The sequence below is a fragment of the Malus sylvestris genome, chromosome 15 (assembly GCF_916048215.2).
Source record: "Malus sylvestris chromosome 15, drMalSylv7.2, whole genome shotgun sequence".
Taxonomy (NCBI): domain Eukaryota; kingdom Viridiplantae; phylum Streptophyta; class Magnoliopsida; order Rosales; family Rosaceae; genus Malus; species Malus sylvestris.
Window position 1 is genome coordinate 28,388,826 of NC_062274.1, and position 20,542 is coordinate 28,409,367.

General features: G+C 38.3%; 1 long non-coding RNA gene across 1 annotated transcript; it reads left to right on the forward strand.

The window, feature by feature from the left end:
- Positions 1–2,109: 2,109 nt before the first annotated feature.
- Positions 2,110–2,974, forward strand: LOC126604624 (uncharacterized). The gene is made up of 3 exons (XR_007616694.1): positions 2,110–2,224; positions 2,383–2,550; positions 2,867–2,974. It is a non-coding gene; the product is annotated as an uncharacterized LOC126604624 (long non-coding RNA).
- Positions 2,975–20,542: the final 17,568 nt, after the last annotated feature.

Here is a 20,542-nt window from a genome sequence, read left to right on the forward strand (position 1 = left end):
GAAGAACCCTCTAGCTAGTCCGTCATTTATCATTTTACCTTAATTTTATGTTTTTATCAATTCTGTAATTTAATTAAGTTTAATTTACTTTTCATCAAAACCAAACACCCATCCATTATTAAATTATATTATTTAGTTAGTTTTCTTTATTGTTAGTCTTTTAATTCAATTTCCGTCCATTTCAGTTCCTAGTGTTTAATTTAATTGTTTTCATTATTTTGAGTCATTTTAAGTGTGTTTCGAGTTATTAGAGTTTTTAGCCTAATTTTGTGTCCTTGAGTCTTATTTAATATTTTTAAATTAATTTAGAATAGATTAGCAATCCCTCCTAATCCCCGGCCTAGAACGATACCCTACTTATATCTATACTACAATTGTCAAAAAGAGGGTTTAATTTGTGTGCTTATATAATTCGCATCACGGACAAAGAGATGAGAGGTAGAGATAGTCCCACTAGGCGTGCCAAATTTGTGAACACGGAAATTTTCCTGAAACAAACAAGACAAGAACACGTGTACAAAATAATATTTGTATTAATGATTTTGGGGTTACAATCTCTCTGAAAATTGATTCTTTGATTCGATCTCCGTAAGGTGTTATTTGTGGATGTGTGATTGATCCAAGGGCCGTCGAGGCTTGATCTTGGATGAACGGTTGAAAGTTTTCTTCAAGGACCGTTGGGGCTTAATCTTGAAGGTTGAGGGAAGTTTCATCAAGGGCCTTTGGGCATGATCTTGAAGGTTGATGGATGAACGGATCTTCAAGGCTTTTGGGCTTGATCTTGAAGATGGATTTTGGTGAAATTGAAGTGTTTCCAAGCCAAATTGACCTTGGTCACAGGTATGAAATAGTTGAATTTTGGTAATTTTTAGAAATAGTTGAATTTTCCAGCGAGCCGGGGCGGCCGACCGCTACCTACGGCGGCTGGTGCGGCGGCGCGTGGCCTGAGGGCCGCCAATGCTATTTTTAGGCTATATGTGATGTCTTGAATTCAGTTTTGAGAAGTGAATGACGTAGATTGATCGTTAGAGCCAAAATTTTATAAGATATATTAATAAGCCATTATATGAATCGACGATCCGACTATTGGATCGTCATCAAACTTTGATAGGTTATTATTCATAATATTTGAGGAATATAGGAACTTACGGATTAGGAATCTGACGTATGAATCTCCTCGAATTGGATTTGTAAGTTCATAAAATAAAATGCTAACCGCCACTTGGTTTTGGCAATTGGCGGATATCCGTTCTGAAACTTTAGTATGTTGTTCTACAGCATAATGTGGATCCTTGGAAGTTGTGAATCAAAGATGTGATTTGTGAATCTTCTGGACCGAATTGCGTAGACTTATGTGCGATGTAAGTTATGTATTATATCAATGAGAATTCTGAGATATGGTTTGACAACTGGTCATAGGCGCCGATCGTTTATGATGCCTCGATGTTCGTGCTAGGATGTTGTAGCGCAGACTCCAGGTGAGTGAATCTTTCCTTGCTCATCATATGTTTCATAATTGATAGTTCTATAAATGCTTTTAAATAAAACTGAGAAACTTATGCCGTGACATATATATATTTATAAGTTATAAAATACTATGAAATGGTTGAGTTTGATTTCATAGTGATCTATCCATATGCGTATTACTATAAATGATTATTATGAATTACGAATGGCTTGATCCCTGTTTAGGGTACGTAGGCAGTCTAACGAGACGTTAGATGCAACCATATAAGAAATGAGATTAAATAATCGAGACCATAGCCTTGTTTAAGGAATTGAGCAATGTGTGTGGGCTTTTGGTTTTTAGTATATATTTATATACTTGATATTTTCCTAGAAATATGTTTAAATGAGATTATGCCTTGAATGCCATGCATATAAGTTTATAATTGGTATATGATGCATTATATGTAATTGTGTTACTGTGAGCGCTCTGAAGTGCAAAGGTACGCAGAACACACAGGTAAGTTTAGGTAAGTTCATGTAAGTTAGATAAATTCAAGTAAGTATACGATATTAGTTAACTGTTGAGATATGTGATGAGATATGAATATGTCGTACAGGTCACTAGAGGTGACTTCGACTATTATATGCTAGCCATAACTGATGAGATATGTGATGAGATATCAATATGGCGTATAGGTCACTAGAGGTGACTTCGACTATTATATGCTAGCCATAACTGATGAGATATGTGATGAGATATCAATATGTCGTATAGGTCACTAGAGGTGACTCTGACTATTATATGCTAGCCATAACTGATGAGATAGGTGATGAGATATTAATATGTCGTATAGGTCATTAGAGGTGACTCCGACTATTATATGATAGCCATAACTGATGAAATATGTGATGAGATATCAATATGTCGTATAGGTCACTAGAGGTGACTCCGACTATTATATGCTAGCCATAACTTATGAGATATGTGATGAGATATCAATATGTCGTATAGGTCACTAGAGGTGACTCCGACTATTATATGCTAGCCATAACTTATGAGATATGTGATGAGATATCAATATGTCGTATAGGTCACTAGAGGTGACTCCGACTATTATATGCTAGCCATAACTGTTGAGATAGGTGATGAGATATCAATATGTCGTATAGGTCACTAGAGGTGACTCCGACTATTATATGCTAGCCATATCTGATGAGATAGGTGATGAGATATGAATATGTCGTATAGGTCACTAGAGGTGACTCCGACTATTATATGCTAGCCATAACTGATGAGATATGTGATGAGATATGAATATGTCGTATAGGTCACTAGAGGTGACTCCGACTATTATATGCTAGCCATAATTGATGAGATATGTGATGAGATAGCAATATGTCGTATAGGTCACTACAGGTGACTCCGACTATTATATGCTAGCCATAACTGATGAGATATGTGATGAGATATCAATATGTCGTATAGGTCACTAGAGGTGACTCCGACCATTATATGCTAGCCATAACTGATGAGATATGTGATGAGATATCAATATGTCGTATAGGTCACTAGAGTTGACTCCGACCATTATATGCTAGCCATAACTGATGAGATATGTGATGAGATATCAATACGTCGTATAGGTCATTAGAGGTGACTCCGACTATTATATGCTAACCATAACTGATGAGATATGTGATGAGATATCAATACGTCGTATAGGTCACTAGAGGTGACTCCGACTATTATATAGGTCACTAAAGGTGACTCCGACTATTTATGCTAGCCATAACTGATGAGATATGTGATGAGATATCAATATGTCGTATAGGTCACTAGAGGTGACTTCGACTATTATATGCTAGCTGTGATTGATGAGATATGTGATGAGATATCAATATGTCGTATAGGTCACTAGAGGTGACACCGACTATTATATGCTAGCCATGATTGATGAGATATGTGATGAGATATGAATATGTCGTATAGGTCGGTAGAGGTGACTCCGACTTACACGCTAGTATATATAATGAATATATGTAATGAGCTAATATATGTGGTGAATACGTGATGGGCTAGTAGACGTGATGAATATGCGATAAGTTAACGTATGATTATAAATATGTGAAGCATGACTTGAATCAATATGCGTATATAAAGATGTATATTTTATATTCTAAGTCTGGAAATTATACAGGTGTTGTAGCGAGGGGTTATAGCAATTTATATGTTTTCTATTAGTAATTTACTTACATGGCCAGTCACCCTTGTCTTGTCTTCACCCTCCAGGTATTATTAGCTGAGTTTTATTATCAGCAAAGACTTGTAACAATTCTTAGTATTAGAGACTATTTCGAGGGTACGATTCTTATATCATTTTTCTGTACTTGCTTATGCTCTACATCATGTGTGAAGTGGGCTCATTCCCGCTCACCAATGCACTTTGGTATTTAGGCACTCTTAGGTTTAAATTTATTCTCAATTTTCCACACCATCACACTTTATGGCTTCGTCACCTTCCAGGTGTCGGCCAACACAGCTTGATTCGGAGTCCTAGTGGACATTCCGGGTCGGGGTGTGTCAGTTAAATATAAATTTAAGATTTATGAATTATAGTGTTGGATTTCGAAGCTGACACTTTCATGAAAGTTGTAAAGTTCACTATGAGTGATTGTATATTTTTGTTTACATTTTTTACACTTCTACAATAATTATTATTAATTTTTCCCTCAAATAAAAAACATTATTCATGAAGGTTTGGAGGATTTTAAAAATCTAAACGATAATGTAAGTGTAACCATTATCTACTCGTGGAGGAATAATGATGAATCACGAGTATTTATATATTCTTTCACATTTTTCATACTTGTATGTATGTCTTCTTAGTTCCTGCCCATACAAATACTATATTAGTTTATTTTAATTTTGGACAACAACATGTTAAGTAAAATTTATCCTAGTAATGATAATAAGGAACTCTCATAATAAAAATAAATAATGACAAATTTAAAAAAAAAACTTATATAGAATAATAATACAAAACTATATATTTAATATAGAATATATTGTATATATTAATATGGCTATTGTATTTTATAATAAATCTTTTAGTAATTAAATTTTAAAATTATCAAAATAATTTTTTTCTTAACCGGTCAAAACGGGTTACCCATGTGTTATCCGCGTGTATACCCGTTAAGAACCCGTTATTAACGGGTTTTTAATGGGTCACCCGATAAGTTATCGTGTTGACCCGAAATCCGTTATTTTAGTGTCGTTTTCGTGTCGTGTCAGAAACTGCCGGGTCTAGTTTTAATGTTTCTATGCTCCTACTTTTTGTGTTTCTACAGTGAAATCCTCAAATTGCCCTACAGGCATACATGTATATGGAAAAATGTTTTTCACGTGTGGCATGCTAGTGAAATTTCTCTGCAGCACCGCTCAACCAAATTTTCTCACCATTCATTTCGTACTTCTCCACCTCTTCAATTGTGTTGCAACGTGAATCGAAACAAAAAACTGTTCATCCAAATCAGTTTCAGTTGACTCAAATCCCTAAAACCTAAACTTCTCCAGACCATTAGAATCAGTTTGCCTTTGCTGTTGTTAATCTACATGTAAAGCTTAAATTTACATACAATTTTTAATTTTTCTTGATTGGAATTTGGAAAGAATTACAGAAAATTGGTGATGCAGCGCTCTCACTCTACAGCTGAATCAGTCTCTTCATGGGTGTCCGCCGAGTCGGACTCATGGTGGAGACTCGGATGCTCACTTCCCTGACATCACTACGCATCAATAAATGCACAGCAATTTTGATTACTCCACTTCTTTCTCTCGCCTCCTTTTCATGGTTAGCTCATCCTCCTTCTCCCCTCCATATTTACTCAACGCCTAATTTTGGCCTTTTTTTCTTCCTTCCCTGATTTGTTCTAGAGATCACAGATTGTTGAGTCAGAGAAGAGGTACTTTTCCATTTGGGGTTTTTTCCCAACTGATTGATGCTGTATTAATTTGGAATTTGCCCAATTGGGGTTTGAGTAGGGATAGGCAATGGTTATGGCGGGCGAGTAACCGCGGTTATTTATCCATAACCGTTTATTCTCATACCCGTATAACCGTTTACCCGTTGGGTAATTGCCTAAACAGTTATACCCATATCTATAACCGTTTATAAATGATTAACCATAACCATGTACCCATTTAACTGTAACCGTTTAGTACCCGTTTACCAATTTATCATTTTTTAACCCGTTTATCCTTTCTTTTTTACCATTTACTCATTTTTCATTTGTCTACGTGTTTTTTTAACGACTTGAAAATTAAAAAAGAAAAAATTGTCATAATTTTCTTTTTCTAACAATTAAACATCGTTATAGGTACATTCATCATACATTTTCGTATTTTAATTTTTTAAGTCCTTATACCATTCCAATAATTGAAATAATAGTTTACGGACGATATTTTTAACTGTTAACAATGAAGGTAATATAAAATTTGCTAAGTATTCTTGGGTTAAGAAAATTGTTAAAAGACAGTATTCTTGGGTTATTTAACTCGGAATGTAAAGTATTAACATAATATATATAATGGACCATGAAATTTAAAGTAGTTAAGGAAAACTATATTATATTAGCTACATAAATCATGCACTATAGTTAATAGCATTGATCAAAGTTTTGTTCGATAGGAACATGTTTGTCTTAATTTTACATATATAAAATAAATGGATAAACGGTTATACCCATAACCGTAATCGTGAAATTTAAATGGGAACCGATGGGTATTTGCCCATCCCTAGGTTTGATATTTTTGGTTTATATGGCTGTTTTTTTTTTTTTTTTTGGAAATCTGATTAGAATAAACTAGAAGAAAGCCACAGAGAGGGCAAGAGAGCCAATAAAGCAAACATGCCAAAACGGCAACAAAAAGAGAGGAAAGGTTACAAATAGACACAAACAAGAATTGCATCAACCTATCCTCCCAGCAACCAAAAGCTAAATCGGGGGGCACGGAAGGCCGTCTTTGTTCAGGATACCAACAAGTGAAGATAGGGGTCTATAAACCCATACGTTGTCACACATCTCCGCACCAGAATGAGACGCCACAAAATCCGCCGCTAAATTAGCTGATCTTGAAGCCCAAGACCAGTCTCAAGCTAAAAAGAAATTCCGCATTCCACTAATTCTGGAGAGGAAATGGCACACCTCCCAGCTGCAATCATCAATCTATCCATTGAGAGCAGAAATTACCTTAAATGAGTCAGATTCGATGATGATATTGGAAAAGCCCCGCTGGAGAGCTAATAAACAACTTTCAAGGATCGCCAACACTTTCGCCGAACATACATTTACGGCTCTTATCACCCTACAATGCACCGTAAGGCAGCAACAATCCGAGTTCCTGACCACAATACCAACAAACCCTCCACTTGGTCCACCCAAAAGGCCAGGCTTCCAAGAAGCATCAACATTAATTTTTTAAAAATTTAGAGGTGGGGAGTTTTAATGGGAGAAAAGTGACAGAGTCGTGATCCACGAAGGGGGTGAAAGGGGCAAACTGGAACACACCACCCAATAAGAGGCTAAAGCTTCATTCAGAGCAAGGAGGGATTAAGTAGGAGAAGAGAGTTTATTGTTGAACACACCATTAAACCTTACCTTCCAAATATGCCAGTAAGTGAAGGTAAGGATAAACAAGGCCTTATGTTGCTCCTCCTTAGACCCATGAGTCACATTCAAAAACACTAAAAGCCAATCCTGCAATGAAAAGATGGATCCACAATCCACTCTAAGGCCCAACGGCCAACCAAACCATATATGCGCCACCCACAGGCAAAGCAGCAGTAGATGCTCCACCGATTCCTCAGAAGAATTACATAGATGACACAAGGGGATGGGGTACACCTTCTGATGAACAACCTGAGTTTCATAGCTAGCCCCCGTCTAAGGGCCATTCACATGAAATTTCGAACCTTGAGGGGAACATCCAGGGACTAAATGCAATTCCACAGCTTAGGCCCAAAAGAATTAGGACTTGACAGCCGAGGGGGACGGGATCTCCCATTTCGATCGTGCAACTATCTATATCCATACTTAACAGAGTACTTTCCCTTACGATCTCTTGACCAAACAAGACGATCATTCCTCTCATGATCACCAATGGGGGTAGCGAGAATGGCTTCACGATCTGCAGGAGATAAGGGATAATTTATGGTATCTAGTTGCCTAATTGAGTTTTCATGATCAATTAATGAGGAAACAACAAGTAAACCCTTAGTCTCATCATCAACCAAAGGGGTAGGATGTCCTGACAAAAATGAAGGAATCTACCTGTCCACTTACACCCGAGCTTGATCCCCAGCCATAACCTGCCAATGAGATCTAAGAAGTAGCAAATCCTAGCTGGCAAGGAGGCTCGACTAGGCCCAAGAAGCTCTACCCCCCTCTTTGTATCCAGAAAAGGCACAAAAGGAAAATACCGATTTTTTATTACTCGGGCCCAGAGAGAATTGGGCTCATGAATTAGCCTTTAACACTGCTTAGCAAGGAAAGCCCAATTAAATTCTTTTAAGTTTCGAAAGCCTAAACCACCATCCACCTTTGCCTTACCCAAAGTCTCCCAGCTAGTCCAGTAAATGCGGCGTTCGCCCACTTTCTGACCCCACCAAAATCTTGCTATGGCAGAATCAATGTCATCGCATAAAGTATTAGGAAATAGGAAGACATGCATGGGGTAAACGGGAATGGCATGGGCAACTGCTTTGATAAGAACCTTCATGCCTGTTTAAAATAGAAAACACTGTTTTCGCCCTTGCACCTTGGCAAGTACTCTATCCTTTACATAAGCTAAGGCAGCCTTTATAACTCCCCCAAATGGTTGGCACACCAAGATAATTACCCGGGTTCACTACCGAACGCCTTTGTCATCCAAAGTCCTTTGTTATCAAGGTAAGCAATTTGAAAATTTTGGCGGATTGAAATCAGAGTTTCAATTTACACATTTGTTTAGATTTGACTTTATTGAAGCAAATTTATGCATATTTTTCATCAGTTTTTTCTTCGGTTACTTTGGATAGGTCTTGTTGTCCAGATTTTGAGCATCTTCTTTTAGGAGTGATTAATAGCTGCTGTGACAGGTTAGTTTTATACTCTTTCTAAAATAAATTATGCATAGTATTTAAATGTTGTGGCATTTTAAAATTCTTGCTTCTATGGTTGTGATATGATATTATGTATTTGCTTTATCTAATTACAATTTAGGTGTGATGACAAATTTAAATTTAAATTTCATTATTTTCTTCCCAGCTATCAATCTGTAGTTTGGCATTTACAATTCTTTTGCACATGATGCGAAAAAGAACTAGAAATAGCAAAAGAAATTAGGGGATACAAGACGATCATACTTCTAACACTGCAAATGGAATAGAAATGTTTAATGAAAATGTTTGCCATGCTGATGGTGCACATATGTTGCCTGAAAATGTTTGATCAATCTAATTGTAACTTACATATTTATTGGAATCCTTTTAGTACTTTGCAAAAATATACAGCACAAGGTTGACGAGAATTCTTCTTATTCATTGATGATTCGGGTTGACTTGAATCCCAAGAGGGTTGAGAAAGGTATTGATAATTTTTGTCCATTTTGATTTACCATGACTTAACAGGTAGTTTACTGGGAAAAAATAGAAAACATTTATATTAACAACAATATTTCTCTCATTTTAGCTTAGAGATTTGGAGTAAATTATTTTGTCAATCTGAAGGACAATGACAAACTTGTACAGAAGATGAAAAATCATGGCATTCTAAGTAGATATCGTCGTATATATCAACATAGATAATCAAGTTTTACAACTTTCTAATTTATTAATTTGATTTTTTAAAACAATAGGTTATTACTAAGATGACCAATGGGGGAGTTAACAGGAGGATAGCAAATCCCAAGTTTGTGCACAGTCAATCTTCTAAATCAGGTTCAATTGTGCCTCAAATACGCAATTCTCAGAGTTATTTTATATATTGTCTTGCACCATTTCATTTTCTACTTATGGTACAAGAAATCAGGATACAATTTTGAATCTTTGTGCAGGTATATTTTTGTCGCATTACCAACTACTACTACTACTACTACACCTGAGGCACAATTAAACAATCGTATTCTCAAATCCATACAAAAAAAAACATGTAAATTGTAATAGTTATGACACACTCCGATCTAGATATCCCTCGAATACCAGGATAGCCACGTGCTGGCCGACACCCGAGGGTGACGAAAGCCATTTATTGAATGTAAATGCTGAGAATAGGAAATAGATAAGGTTTATAAATGTATAAGAATAAAGAATATGCATTTAAGGAACATGTTCAGAGCACACATCTAATCTAGAATACTAAAAGAATTAATGTAAAATTGAATGAATAAAAGAATGCATCCTACACCGAGAGGACTCGAAGATGCCGATGCTGAAATGCCTGGATGCCGGGATTGTATGCCTCGATTCTAAGTCCTGAATGGGGGCGCAAAATAAAGGTGAGTGGGCCAAGTTCATATATATAATAATAATAAAACAGTTATCAACATACTAACCCTAGGTTTATACAAAGAAAACTACTAGCATAATAAGTTATAGGTTTACTGAAAATCCTAGCAAGCCGAAAACATCTCAAAAGACATATCACGGAAATCAAAACATCAAACGTCTCACAGATCATCTCGTAAGCGCGGTGTGCTGCTAGTAAGATCACTCAATAAATATAACTCCCGGCCCTATGCCAGCACTGTGTCTCTGCGCCCGTAGCCAGAGATTACCAACTCCCGGCCCAATGCCTGCTCCATGTCCCTCAGCCTGTAGCTAAGGATTAATTCTCCTGGCCTATCTGCCAATACCAGATCCTCGCCCCAGGCGGCATAGTGTCCACTAGGTACGCATAAATAGTTACGCCTCTAAAAAATAACCACTTCATAGTATAAAGTCACCAATCGTCTATACTATAAAGAGGGGTTTCTAAAACATGTTCTAGCATCCTATCGACATCCATCAGATAGTCTACCAGTTCATGATTTTTATAGAAAAAACGATATATTAAAATATAGCTCAATATAGGCTAACACTTAATTCCTCACCAAAAACAAGACGATAAACAACATATTCCATAAACATGCTTAATATAAAATCAATTCATAAACTCGTGAGGCATGCATTTCATTTATGCAAATAAACTATAAAATTATGTAAATTTTAGAAGGGGTCCACTCATCGTACACCGATGATGCAAAGCTGTACCAAAAGGAATAACGAAATCACCGCTAACAGATTCACCTAATCACATAAAGGGGTACCTTTAGTCAAACTCTATTCAAACGATTGAATTTGGGAAAACAGACTTCAAAAATTGGTCCAGGATGTTGCAATTAGCTTAGAAGATGTCCTAGACGAGACCTCGAAAAGTCAACGTTGACCGTTGACCGGTCAAAGTCAAAGTCAACGCCGATCGTTGACCAAGTCAACGGTCAGAGTCAAATGGGTATCGGCTTAGGGTTGGACCGGGTTTGGGGCTTAGGTTTTTAGGTTTGGTCTTAAGGCTCAAGGGTTTAGGATTTTTAGGTAAACGGGCCAAAGGCCCTGATCTCACATGGCCCAAAGGTCTGTCTCTTTTCCTGGGTTGGATTCAAGTTACACGAGCTCAAAGGCCCAACTTCTTTACGGCCTGAAAGCCTGCTTCAAAAGGTTTCACAATTAGGCTGGGCTTTTAAGCCTGGCTCGATTGTATATGGGTTTTAAGGAAAATTTTAAAAGGGTTTTGGGTTGGGTTTACAAACGGTTTAGGCTTGGGTGAAGGCCCAAAGCCCTGGGTTCTTCTACACAGCTTGAAAGGCCTGATCTCGCTGGGAATGAACACCAGAGCTTCTACAGCTCCAATCAACTGAAAACGAGGGTTTTAGACTCCGATCAGGTACCAAACAAAAGCACAAAGTAAGAGGAGAAGTTTACCACCATTGGTTCATCGTAGAACGGTCAGAGGTGATCGAAATTCCGCTTGGCAGCCACGGGCTCGTTAGAGATGGGTTTGGCACACCCGAGCCGATTTCCTTCAAAAACCATGTAAAAACGACGATTTAAAGCTTAATATATCTCAGCCACGCAACAACCAAGACGAATTTGAGGTAATCCGAAGCTTACCTAACTGGAAAAATCAAGGGAACTCGTCGGAGAATTCCCGGGTTCCACAATCCTAGTTACACCGAGAGAGAAAGGGAGAGGAAGACGAGGTTGATGGTGATGATGCCTTCCTCGCAGGTGATACAGTTGTGAGTGTGTGTGTTCACAGGAAAGAGAATGAAAGAGACGAGAGGGTTTCGAGAGAGAGAGATAGAAGTGCAGAGAAAGAGAGAGAGATAGAAAGAGGGGTCACGAGGTGGAGGACCGAAAGAGAGAAAATAAGGGTTAGTTAGGGTGCTGCCATGTGGCAGTTTGGGGTAAAACAACATATAATACGAATAATTGGGGGTGGTTGTAACAATCTACCCCCTTAAAAGAATTTTGTCCTCGAAATTTAAAATCACTTCCTAAACTGAAATACTCAAAAATAGGAAGAAGAATATATGTATACATATAAAAAGAAATCAAGTCAGACTGGGTGCATCAAAGAGAATATGCCACACCATCGCGAGAGGGTTGCCAAATCTTCTATCATGCCTCCAAGCTCTTACTTTCTTCCCTATTAGTGTAAAAGTAGAAACATACTTTACAAAAATATAAAGTCGAAAACGCATATTGAAGTAAGGTCGAAAATATATACGTAAAATACGATAATACCAAAATAGATAAGTAATAACATATAATTCGAAAACTCGTGTAAACTTAAAACTGAAAACGGAAATACTTCCCCCAAAACATTTGTAACGTCAAAATAAATAACTAGTAACGGAAGTTAAAATATTTATACTGAAAATCCAAAATCGGAAATGAAAGTGGGTCTTGCCCAAGAATTCGAAATGTCACATACTCCGAGAATAGATGTGTCTTTAGGTCAAGCCCCAACAATAATAAATATGTAACCACTGCTAAAGACATGTCTTCCTGCCCACTTGCTTAATGAACCTAACAAATAAGCCATTGATATCACAGTCGGCTGCCTGCAATATCGACCACCCATTTGTTGTCTCGTTAAGCAAATAGTGATTTCTTGAGGGTGCACAATCTCACACGTCAAAAATTCGATCCTTAGAATACAAGTTTGCAATACTCCTCTGCCAACCAGTGTTGCATGTAGCAACTTTCGTACCATGTCGCAACAAGTGTCATACTCAAACCGAATAAAATAATAACTGTTGTCGTAAAACTTTATCCAGCACCAAGCATCATATTCTCCTCAGTTCTTCCAAATGTGACCAACTACTCCAGAGTTTCACCAGTAAAGAACCCATTTGAAAAATGTACCTTGAGATTCAAGAGAAGTGGCTACCATGTTAGTAGTAGACCTAAAAGCTCGAACCAAGTAAGCAGAAAATGAGAAGTCATCTTCCTCAACACATAATATCTCTTGGGAACTGTTGTAGTGCTCAATCTACCTCTCTATTTTTGCTTAGTTACAGATTTCTAGTCAACCAAGGTCAAAGTTGGTGGAAAGACGAAGGATTCACAAGTAATCAACCTAAACACCCTAAGAGAGCACACACCAATTGAGAGAAGTGTAAAGTTCTTCCAATTCTCGCTTCGACTGAGCTATGGTGCCATTCCATAGTTCAAATGGATCTGCTAGAAGCATTTCGACATCCACATACTCATAAAAAAAAAATCTTGGAGTGAAGTAGTGAAAAGATGCGTTGAGATGAACACATAACATTGGAAAAGAACCAATATGATGCCTATGAATTATAGTAAGATGGTGATACAATCCGCTGACCTTCTGTACTAAAACTTGCATCCAACTCTTACTAAAAGACCGCTCAAACCTCACGCCCACGTGCTCGTGAACCGAAGGATTCTGGTGCGAGGTAATGGAAGGCTGCGTTGAGGCGAACACATCACTTAATCGAAAAGGTTTACCAGAGTAAGATATGATGGTTATGAATTATAGCAAGAAAATGAGGGGTGACCATTCAATTCAGCGTGAAGATAGTGATGCAATCTGCTGATCACCTGCACTACAATCTTCACTAGTCTATTACCAAAATACAGCTTAAACCTCATACCCACATGGAACTCTTTTTTTTTTTGGTAAGTCTGGTAAGTTTGTGAAAAGGTTATGCTCCTATTGTTCCTGTCCGAATCGACATAAATTGGGCTGCACACTTTTGTCGAAATGATTGAGCGTGAATTTCTCACTTATTGAGCGAGAAACCATGTCGAGAAGGTTGAAAGAACACTCAAGAATTTAATGGTTAAAACAAGTCCATTAGAATCTAGAGTACAAGATATTGGGATCTGAACTAGAAACCATGTCGAGAACAAACGTTTTTTATTTTTTTATTTTTTTTATTCTCGGTGTATTGTTCCAGCATGATCCAGTTTACATTGAGAAACAAACAAGCGAATGAAGGTGAAGATGCAAAAATAGAAGTCACTGTCTATGATTATTTGGTTAATCATCACAGTAAGATCGACTGGTTTCTTAGCCAAAAGGAAACAGGTCTAAACTCAAGAATAGTTAAGAACTGTTAATAAGATTCGATGAGGCCAAAGGCGTTTCAAAATTCACAATACTTTGTGAGATTTGTTTCAAAGTTCAAAAATTAAACATAAAACCTCTGAATCAATAGAATGACGAAGAAGAAAGATACAAAGCAGCCTGTAAAAGTATGCAGTGGCACGATTAGTTACCTTAAAGTGATGCTCTTGAGCAAACCAAAGCTCAATGAGTTTAGAGAATTTTAGAGCAAGTTCGATCTTCATCCAATAATGAATATGGTAGAGTCTCAAGCCATTACACTGAAAACTTACAATGCTGAATAGTTTGTGGACAAGAGCACTAGTCAATTAGGTGGCAAGCAAGAGACTAAGTTCACCTCTACTAAAAAGCATGAGGACAAGAAGTTAGGTTTTATCACCTAGTGCCAGGCTTAGGTGAAGTTCAAGGAGTCTGTTTGTCCAAACAAGACTGAATCTTCTTTATCCAAGTCCAACTACAACCACAACAAGAATCACAACTCCTTTTTGGAAATTGATGAGAATAATCTGCTACCAAGGAGTTCCCAAGAAAAGCAATTAATGTAAACGAAGTCAACACTCAAAGAATTTGGTGTAAAGCTGATGGTCAAAGGTTAAGGAACTTGACTTTGTTGCTAGACAAATCAAGAAGGTTATCGATAAAACAATCACCGAATATTGTTCTAAAGGTCAACACGAATTTCCTCAGTAAGAACGAGTCCAAGTACATTTCTTTGATCCCACCACTAAACACTTACTAACCATCATCATAATTAACACTTACTCGCTTTCTAAATACGCACTTCGAACATTTCAAATAGTTGCTACCACGATATGACTTCATTAGCCCTTCCTAGGGAACGCATGTCACAAAATACATCACCTATTCAGAACTCCAGCTGGTCTTAACCAATTCGTATTGCCAAGATTTTTCCGTTTCCCAGGATTTCGATGTAGAGCCCACTCTACTCACAATTCTTGGGGAATGCACGTCGTAGAATATCAATCTGATGTTGAAAGTGGTCCAAAAAATCAAACACGTCACCAATAAGGCACAATCCCGACATGAATATTTCAACCAAAAGGTGACCATTTAAATAGAGAAAAGTTTGCACAACTACGCCGAATGGCTCTAAATCCGGAAATCGTGACATCCAAATGCTGTCATGACCGACACACGACTACAGTGACAGAAGATCCTAAGTATGCTCTGAATAAACCACACTCTGATACTAATCTGACACGCCCCGATCCTGATATCCCTCAAATACCAAGATAGGCACGTGCTGGCCGACATCCGAGGGTGACGAAAGCCATTTATTGAATGCAAATGTTGAGAATAGGAAATAGATAAGGTTTATAAATGTAAAAGAATAAAGAATATGCATTCTAGGAACGTGTTCAGAGCACACATCTAATCTAGAATACTAAAAGAATTAATGTAAATTGAATGAATAAAAGAATGGGTCACACACCGAGAAGACTCGAAGATGCCGATGCTGAAGTGCCTGGACGCCGTGATTGTATGCCTTGATTCTAAGTCCTGAATGGGGGCGCAAAACAAAGGTGAGTGGGCCAAGTTCATAATATACAATAATAATAAAACAGTTACCAACATACTAACCTCCAAATTTATAAAAAGAAAATTACTAGCATAATAAGTGATAGGTTTACTGAAAATCCTAGCATGCCGAAAACATCTCAAAAGACATATCACGGAAATCAAAACATCAAACATCTCACAGATCATCTCGTAAGCACGGTGTATTGCTTGTAAGATCACTAAATAAATATAACTCCCGGCCCTATGCCAGCACCGTGTCTCTGTGCCCATAGCCAGAGATTATCAACTCCTGGCCCAATGCCTGTTCCGTGTCCCTCAGCCTGTAGCTAGGGATTAATTCTCCCGGCCTATCTGCCAACACCAGATCCTCGCCCCAGGCGGCATAGTGTCCATTAGGTATGCACAAATAGTTACGCCTCTAAAAAATAGCCACTTCATAGTATAAAGTCATCCATCATCTATACTATAAAGAGGGGTTTCTAAGACATGTTCTAGCATCCTATCGTCATCCATCAGACAGTCTACCAGTTCATGATTTTTATAGAAAAAATGATATATTAAAATATAGCTCAATATAGGCCAACAATTAATTCCTCACAAAAAACGAGACGATAAACAACATATTCCATAAACATGCTTAACATAAAATCAATTCATAAACTCGTAAGGCATGCATTTCATTTATACAAATAAACTATAAAATTATGCAAATTTTAGAAGGGGTCCACTCACCGTACAACGATGATGCAAAGATGTACCATAAGGAATAACGGAATCACCGCTAACAGATTCACCTAATCACATAAAGGGGTACCTTTAGTCAAACTCTACTCAAACGATTGAAATTGGGAAAATGAACTTCAAAAATTGGTCCAGGACGTTGCAATTAGCTTAGAAGATGTCCTAGACAAGACCCCGAAAAGTCAACTCTAAAAGTCAACGTTGACCGTTGACTGGTCAAAGTTAAAGTCAAAGTCAACGGTCAGAGTCAACTGGATCTAGGCTTACGGTTGGACCGTGTTTAGGGCTTAGGTTTTTGTGTTTGGTCTTAAGGCCCAAGGGTTTACGATTTTTAGGTAAACGGGCCAAAGGCCCTGATCTTACATGGCCCAATGGCCGTGATCTTACATGGCCCAAAGGCCCTGATCTTACACGGCCCAAAGGCTTGTCTTTTTTCCTGGCTTGGATTCAAGTTACACGGGCTCAAAGGCCCAACTTCCTTACGGCCTAAAAGCCTGCTTCAAAAAGTTTCACAATTAGGCTGGGGTTTTAAGCCTGGCCCCGATTATATTTGGGTTTTAAAGAAATAAAACAACAAAATTTAAAAAGGGTTTTGGGTTGGGTTTCCAAATGGTTTGGGCTTAGGTGAAGGCCCAAGGCCCTGGGTTCTTCTACACGACCTGATCTCATCGGGAATGAACACCGGAGCTTCGACAGCTCCGATCGACTGAAAACGAGGGTCCTAGACTTCGATCTAGGTACCAAACGAAAGCACAACGTGAGAGGAGAAGTTTACTACCTTTGGCTTGCCGTAGAACAGTCGAAGGTGATCGGAATTCCCCTCGACAGCCACTGGCTCACCGGAGATGGGTTTGGCACACCAGAGCAGATTTCCTTCAAAAACCATGTAAAAACGATGATTTTAAGCTTAATATATCTCAACCACGCAACAACCAAGACGAATTTGAGGTAATCCGAAGCTTACCTAACTGGAAAAATCAAGGGAACTCGCCGGAGAGTTCCTGGGTTCTACAGTCCCAGCTGCACCGAGAGAGAGAAGGAGAGGAAGACGAGGTTAATGGTGATTATGCCTTCCTCACAGGTGATACAGCTATTAGTGTGTGTGTTCATGGGAAAAAGAAGGAGAGAGACTAGAAGGTTTCGAGAGAAAGAGATAGAAGTGCAGAGAAAGAGAAAGAAGGAAAAATGGGTCACGGGGTGGGGGACCAAAATGGAGAAAATGGAGGTTGGTTAGGGTGCTGCCACGTGGCAATTTGGAGTAAAACAAGATATAATACGAATAATTGGGGGGTGGTTGTAAATAGTTAGGACTTAGAAATTTCGATTTGTATGGTACATAGACGCTTAATGTAAATCTAATAGAATATAGATGAAATTGAAAAACTTATTTCACCATATGAATTCAATTGCTTTGATTGATTTCTAAATAATTTAGAAACAGGTGTGTTAAATTGTGGGTTACGATTTGAAAACCCGAGCAGAGTGTGGGCATATTTGCTAGTTATCCCCCCAAAAGTGTGAGCCATTTTAGTAGCCAGTACAATTCAAGGCGGGTTTGACATTTTTTTGTAAAATTATAGGATTTATGTCAATAATTTCTCAGTCTAACTGTCTAAGTAGTTAGGCCATCTTCAACCGAATGGTCCAGATGGCCAAAGGGCCGAAAATAGCTTGAAAACTGTCTAAAGGGCGAACTGGCAGGCCCAAACTAGCCATCCAACCGGCCCCGAAAAAATTTGAATTCCAACGGTAACTAGCTAACGTCAGCTAGCCGTTATTTTTCTTTTTTATAATTTTTTTTATGCAAAATTAAAAAAAAATCTATTTTTTTTCCTATAACTTCCTAAGCCATTAAACAACATTAAATAACATTAAGTAACATGAAACAACATTAAACAATATTAAACAACATTAAATAACATTAAACAACATAAAAAAAACATTTAACAACATGAAACTTAAACAACATTTTTAAAAACATTTAACAACATAAAACTTAAACGTCTACTCCATGCTTCTTTTGGCCCAAAGATGTGCAACAAGATCCTGTTATAGGTACTTGTTTGTGGCACGAGAACGTATCATAGCACCTCATGTACTTATTTAAAGAGATACTACCAGTTCTTGGATTGAAAGGCAAATTAGGCTTATCATATATTTTTGCACGAGCCCTTCTTGACCTATTTGGATCCTTTTGGTCATCATTAGACTTTCCATCAATATACCCATCTCGCTCATCCTCCACAATCATGTTGTGTAATATGATGCAAGACATCATGATGGAGTCCAAGTTTTCTTGACTCCACCCTCTTGCAGATTCCTTAATGATCTTCCACCGTGCTTGTAAAATACCGAAAGCTCTCCTAACATCTTTCTGGTATGCCTCTTGGTGTAAGGTAAAACACTTTTTGGCATCATTCGCAGGGTTTGGAATTGCTTGGACAAGTGTCACCCACTTTGGGAAGATGCCCTCTGCCAAGTAATACCCCATATTGTATCGACGACCGTTAATGTAGTAGTCAAGTTGAGGTGATTTACCTTCCGTTAGGTTATTGAAGAGGGTTGAACACCCAAGAATTGTAATGTCATTTTGGGATCCAGGGACTCCAAAGAAAGCATGCCAGATTCATGTGTCATACGAGGCAACTGCCTCTAACACAATAGTTGGCTTTCTCGATCTTTCATTAAAGCCTTATTGTCATCAGGTGGGACAGTTCTTCGAATTCCAATGGATGTAGTTTAATGACCCTATCATGCCAGGAAAGCCACGGTCTTTAGCTTTGCGAATGAGCCAATCCATATCTTTTTTATTTGGCTCACAGAGGTACTCCTCTTTGTAAAGATGAGCAATTGTGTCACAGAATTTAGCAAGAGAATCAAGGTATGTAGACTTAGACATATTGTATGTATCATCTATCGCATCAGTTGGGGAGGCATAAACCATCATTCGGAGTACAATAGTAACCTTTTGATGAGGTGAGAAATCAGGGCGGCCTGCTCTGTCAAGCTTTTGTTGAAAATATGGATTGACCTGCTAGACATCATGAAGTAAATGCTCGAACACATGACGCCGCATCGGGAAACGGCGTCTAAAATCCTCTTATGTGTACACCGAGTTAGGGTTGAAGTAGTTGTTCATCAGATTGTCATGAGCCATCGCTCTGTCTCGTGGTTTGTAAGAGCGACCAGCAGCAGAGCCACCCCATTGAGGTTGTTTCTTAGTTGGCTAACACACCATGGACGCAGCCATGGCTGCCACATATTGTGTGTTGCGCCATGCTTCATCTTCTTCATCAGACTCCTCATCTTTTTGTCTCATCTGTGCCCATTTTTCTTCAAATTTGGAATTGGATTCAGACCCCCAGTTGGAATTCGAAGAGGATCCAAAGTTGGAATTCATTGCAAACTTGAATTGAATGAGATTGAATTCAAAGGTATGTGAATTATAGCCCAATATCCACCTTATTTATAGCCCAAAAAAATTCAAATCCAACGACTAGCTGACGTCAATTACCATTGGATTTGAATTTTTTTTTTTGCCAAAATTTAAAAAAAAAATCTCATTTTTCCTATAAATTTAAGTTGGTGTAGTTTTTACATTTAAGTTGTAGTTGCCAGCCAAAGAGCTCGAAAGGGATGTGACACAAAGCTGACGTCTGGGCGACGCCAGCCACATAGTGGACGGGCCCGGACTTCCCTTTCTCTCTCTCTCTCAACCTTCATGGTTCTTGAACGACGTCGTCGTCTCACGATGGATGGGTGGCGGCAACGACGACTCTCCCAAATGTCTCTTTCTCCCTTCGCAAAACGATGCCCAGCTGGAGTCCTCCGCATCCGCAACATGTGTCCCACAAACTTGCCTGAGTTTGCTCCGAGGAGGTGACCAAAAACTAGGCAAGGTTTCAGAGAAATTGCAGGGGTTAAACCTCTGGTTTTGAACTGGAAAAACACCACAAATCTTGTCCCAAGCAACATTAAGACATAAGGAAACAAGATTTGCATAGAGAACCTAGCTCTCAGCTTCAATGGTGGTTTACACCGCACTTTAGTCCCAAAGATTATGGTTTCATGATTTTGGAGTTTGATTTGTTTAATTTTTGAAGAGGAAAGTGGGTGAGAGCTCTTGGAGCTC